Raw genomic sequence first — 5,732 nt, forward strand, 5'->3', positions numbered from 1 at the left:
AGTACACCCCTTCTTCAGCCAGTACCAAGGGGCCTTTCATCCTGTGTCATGTTCTGGAGTCCTCAGTGGGTCTCTGAGTCCACCACAGGCCCCCTTTGGAGTGACTCTATATAGCAGGGGTCTGAGGCTGCAGGTTCCTCTCTCCAGCGTTTGGTCACACGCATGGTCTGAAGCTCAAACACTTTGGTTATTGTCTGCATGCGTTAAGCTGTCTATTCATTCATGATCGCTCATCTGTGTTGCTGTGTTTCTTTTCTTATTTTCAGACCTCCTCGTTTTTTTGCCGACGGTCTCTTGCCATTTTTTCAGCAAGCAAATTCAGTTTTGCTGCTTGTGAACTTTTATAGTTCTATTATGGTTCTGGAGTCGACAAAACACAAGAAAACTACAAACATTAATAACAACAACAACAACAACAACAACAACAATAATAATAATAATAAAAAAAATGAGTAAATCCCACTGTGCAGGACAAGTAAAAATGACAACAAATAAAAATGTAAAATGGAATATAAAAGTACAGTCAGTTTGACAACTCTTGGGCAGCCCAGGAGGTGGTGGGAGCCTGTCCCAGTTAAACGTGCCTGGCTAACACACAACCACCAACCCTGATTGTTGCCGTGAGTCCTTCTGAGGAGCGAGAGCATGACAAGCATCTCTGACGCCGTGAGGTGTTCCTGCAGCTCTTCTTTGTGCCAGGTACAAGTTTATTCACTTCTTTCTCAGATGCAGAAAATTATGCAACTGGACAACGCCGGAATACACTGGACCACCCGGTGGGTCCTGTTTAAAAAAAAAAAAAATAATAATTTTAAAAATATATATATATATATATATAAAATAAGCAGTAGCACATTTACCACATATTTGTCATTCTGATGAATTAAACTTCTCTTTTTCTTCCTCTCCCTTCTTCTGAAAATTTACTTAATGAATAAAAAAACCAAGAAGAGACATTGGTAAATTATTTAGAAAATACACAATTTTTGCCTAAAAAGTGTGAAAAGAAAGTAATATAATATAATATAATATAATTTCTCAGAGTCCTCAAGGCCCCTGCTGCTGCTTCTGTTCCCATGGCGACCACAGCCACCAATACTTCTCCTGTCACCAGGTAATCTATTACTAATACTGATATTAATAAATCATGGGCGCAACTTGAGCTCTCAGTACTAGTACTGGTCTACCTGAGTTATCAGTACTTCTCTCTCCCACTGCATCTACAACTCCTCTGAGCTGTCATGATTTCTTCAGGGTTGGAACAGGGAACTGCACAGGTATCAAAGTACTGCTACCTGACGTGATGATGTCACTCTAACTGATGCGAAGTAGGTCACACGCGTGTTGAGCAGCCGTCCAGTCTCTCTCCATGTCGGCGGTTCTTTATCTGGTCGCTTCCTCACAATGTCTCTTATCAAGCCAAGGAGGTCAAAGAAAACAGGGTACATGGAAATGTTCTGCTCATGTTCCATGTGTGGGTGGGACTCAGCTGTGCGGTGGAAAATGGAACCCTGAACTACACACTGATAGATGCTGCGACCCAGGAGCTCCAGGTGGGATCGGATCAGTGCCTGGTCCCGTCCACCTTGTTGGCTGGAGGGTTTTCAGTGCTGTGCGTTTGTCTCTCCGTCAGCAGGAGAACACAAGAACTACCAGAGCAGCTTTCATGACACCAGGTGAAGGATGGAGCACCAGAGGGGATCAGTTTCACGTCCGAGACATGGGTGGGGGTTCGTTCCCTCCTGGTCTCCTGGCTCATGCCGCCTCCCACCAGGGATTTCTAATACCACGCTGATTACTGCCCCCTACTTTCAATTAACCTTCATTTTCTCTTTTAAAATAAACTGAAAACATCTTGAAATAAAGAAAAAGAAAACTACTACACTGCTACTACAACTACTACTATTACTACCACTACTCCACTGAGAGCCTCCCCATCTCAGGTTCGTGTCATATTTTACAAGTACTAAATTCCCATTACATCTCCTCGTTATCGAGAACTTAGATCCCCACATTACTCAATGTTTTTAATCTTGAATAAGCCATGAAAAAGCCGCTGTGGGCGTTGTTGCCTGGGGTTTCTGGGTCGGCTCAGGTCTCGCTCCTGCTGAGCCGCTGCTGCTCTTCTGCCATACATCATTGAATGGTCAAATAGGCAGAACCTCAACAAGTGGAACCCAGTGAAGTCATCAGGTGAGGGTGTTGCCTGACAGACGTCTTTGCCTGACGGATGCTAAACTGGCAGGTTCCTGGTTTGCCCGGCGAGTGACTGAGCGGCTGTTCCTGAGCTGCTCACGCAAGAACTTTGCGAGACGTGTCACTATATTTGATCATCAGATCTACTGCTCTTTTTTCTGGTCCCACGTGTTCTGTCCTTGTCTCCCTGGTGGACTCTGGCTGGCAAGGTTGGGACGCCGGGGAGTTATAAGCCACCCACGCAGGCCAGGGTTTCATCAAAAGTTCTCTAAAGAATTCCGTTAGATCACTTGGGTCAATCTAGTGGAACCCCAGACAATCAGTAAGGCTTTAGTGTGGGGAACAGAGTCGCTGCCAGGTTCTGCAGGGGCCTGGAGGAACTAATAGTCTAGCGGAGCACAAAAGACTGGAGCTAAACTCAAAACAACACGGACTAACACAAACAACCTGAGACGCTGAGGAAGAACAAGGCGATGGCCACAGGAACAGAAAGTCTCAACCAGAAACAGGCGGGAGAACAGGAGGGTAGGGAGGGAGCGTAGCGAGGGGGGGGGGGCAGATAATGAGAGGAAGAACAGCAAGCTGACCTGAGAGGGGAGTGATTTCAAAATAAAACAGGAAGTGACTCGAAACATTGGAAAAACAGGAAACATGGGAAAACCATCCTGATGTGTGAGGCAGGTCAGGCTGTTCTCTCCTCTACAGAGGTGGGTTTCTGTTCCATGACATGTTCCATGTCAAATGTTGAATAAAAGAGTGTTACCCTGATCTGTTGGGTAAGGACATCAACTTTTCAGATTTCTACCTGTCAAAGTAAGAGCTGCATTACGTCAGATAAAATGCCTGATGATGATGAAGAGGAGGAGGAGGAGGAGGAGGAGGAGATGCATCGGCAGCTACACGTGCTATGCTAATAGTTAAGGAAAATTTAGCCTGCTCTAAAGATGTTGAAACGAACTTTTTTAGAGAGAACAGCACTCGCCTCTAGGTCTAGGAATTAGAGATAAATGTTAGAGATTATTAGATTTTGAGTCATCAGGGTGACGCGCCAGGACACGTCAGCGTCGCTGTTACACGTTAGCGGCGTAACACCCACACATTTCTGACTACTCAGATTATTAAGACCTAAATGACATGGAGGACGGCCCCAGGGGGGCTTGGGGACACAATCTAGAGACACAACAATGTGCTGCAGAGATCCAGACCCATACATGGCTGCTCAGTTTTTGGTGATGCAGACTGGGGCCTGTTTGAACCAAAAATTAGCTTTAGTTAGCAGCAACGGGGAAGGTCCTGGGACAAGGACACTCATGTCCTTGGTCTGTCCTGATGCATGAGTGTGGCAAACAGGTGTGCAGCATTGCAACTACTGTTGTGCTGCATTTTCCAACATTTTTACCTTGTATGTGTGTGTGTGATATCTCTGTGTGTCAACACCACCTCCACTCTGAAAGCAACTAATCTGAAGCCAGTTCTCATCTCCAAACACACAGTGTGGTGTGACGGTTCCTGTAAACTGTGCTGCACATTATGAAAGCTAGCGACGACCACCAGAGGCTAAGTGTGGCTGAAGTACGCACACAACTGCAGCTAGCGTCACGCTGAGGTTTGTCGCTGCCTCAAGCATCTTCCAACTTGACTTGTTGCTCCTCCGCGTGGGGACAGCTAAGCTAACTAGCATCCTCCAGCAGCTGTGACGGAGTGTACTAGCTAGAGCCACAAATTGAAAGTGTCATCTACATAAAATGGCCACAAATTAAATGTCTAAATATCTACATTGCTAAAATATCCTTGAAATGCACATAAACAGTAGTAGAACAAGTGCAGCACCAGTACTCCCCTCCTCTTCCCAGAAGAACCTGCAGGCCGACTGCCTCTCATGAGGGCTGAATCATCACCATGAACCGAGTGTCCAAACTAACATTAATGTTTGTCAATAAGTGAGCCAACAAAAGAGAGCCACTTCCTGTGAGGTGTGAACACAGCCCACTGCCCCTGGTCTGCCGCCAGTGCAGAGGCCCTGAGTTTTGCTTCTGTTTAGAGAACAAATCTCTCTTTTCATAAAAAGTCATGTCTGGCGTGTAATTAGCATTAGCCTGTTCACTCCAACCAGCAACTCTGCTCAAACGTCAACAGGCCAAAGGCAAAGCCGGGTCCGCCGACCGCCGACCAGCAGCTTCACGCTGGCACAAGAAGACGTGGAATCTTTTACTGTGGGTTTCTGGGACTCAACTGGATCAAACAGGGGTTTCATGCAGGGGCCTCAGACTTGAAAACACTTGAGAGGGTCTGTGTTAATGAAATAGTTTACAACAAAACTTAACTTTAAATGCATCTTAAAGAAACAGAGATTTGAAAGTACCTGAGATTATGTTTCTGTTTGAAGTTGCCTGACACACACAGTCCACATATACAGGCAAGAACACAAGACCGAGGCCACCACTGCGGTTTTATAACACACACACACACACACACACACACACACACACACACACACACACACACACACACTCACACACTCACACACACACACACACACACAGAGAATGTTTAGGGGGTAGGTTAGTAGCAGTGTTTCAGCTTTAATGGGGTACTTACCAGGACCGGTCACACAATAAATCCTGTGTTCCAAAGGTATTCCATTCAGCTACAGACGCTCAACAACACAATGTAGTAATTATTTACATTTTTTACAGTTTGCACATGTTTGGTTTTTGTCTTTTTTTTTTTTTTTTTAATTTTTACAATGAGTAAATCCTCAGAGGTCAAACTTCCTTCTGCTGTAACTGGTTGGTGTTCTAGTGGACTCAAACACACTTAGAGTAACAGGCCTGGTCTAAGGTAAAAGGTCCAGAGTCTCGACTCAGAGGCTGAAACGGGGTCCTCAGGTCATCAGGGTGCAGGAGGACTCAAGCCGTCCCCCAGTGCAGGGTTGCATCGTGCACCAGAGTCTGAACCCTGCACTGACAAGTTCAGATGGTCTCAGCCTTGCCGGAGGCTGTTGCCTAGCAACCTGAGAGCTACAGTTGACAACAGCAAGCCCTCTCTGGTCCACCTGCCCTTCAACCCACCTGAGCCCAAACATCATAAACACTTTTGGGAATTTGATACGTATAATTTCTGCCCTGCAGCCGTTTGTTGAGTGGTGTGATACCTCCACCTCCCGGCTGGAGCTGAACGTCAGCAAGACCAAGGAGATGGTGGTGATCTTCTCCGGAAGACAGAGGGAGCTGAGGCTGCTGCCGTCTCCACCGTTATCCATGTGACATTGGTGGAGACAGCAAATATCTGGGGACCACTTTGACGACCACCTGAGATTCTCCTCTAACATAGAGGAGATCCTGAAGAGGTGCCACCAGACAGTGTCCCTGCTGAGGAAACTGAACTCCTTCTCTGTCAGCACCAAGATCCTTCTGACCTTCTTCTACACATTCATTGAATCAGTCTTATCGTTCCCAGTGGTCTGCTGGTTCCACTCCATCAGCCTGAGGAGAGGAACCGCTTACATAGCATCGCCAAGGTGTGTTTCAGGATCA

At 46.3% G+C, this 5,732-nt stretch overlaps 1 long non-coding RNA gene across 1 annotated transcript; it reads left to right on the top strand.

The window, feature by feature from the left end:
* The first annotated feature begins 873 nt into the window (after positions 1 to 873).
* On the top strand, positions 874 to 5,481 carry LOC147256830 (uncharacterized). Its single transcript, XR_015117420.1, has 3 exons — positions 874 to 959; positions 1,043 to 1,114; positions 5,328 to 5,481. It is a non-coding gene; the product is annotated as an uncharacterized LOC147256830 (long non-coding RNA).
* Positions 5,482 to 5,732: the final 251 nt, after the last annotated feature.

This window comes from Aulostomus chinensis, chromosome 8, assembly GCF_037954235.1.
Source record: "Aulostomus chinensis isolate RoL2024-O1b breed Wild chromosome 8, RoL_Achi_v1.0, whole genome shotgun sequence".
Taxonomy (NCBI): domain Eukaryota; kingdom Metazoa; phylum Chordata; class Actinopteri; order Syngnathiformes; family Aulostomidae; genus Aulostomus; species Aulostomus chinensis.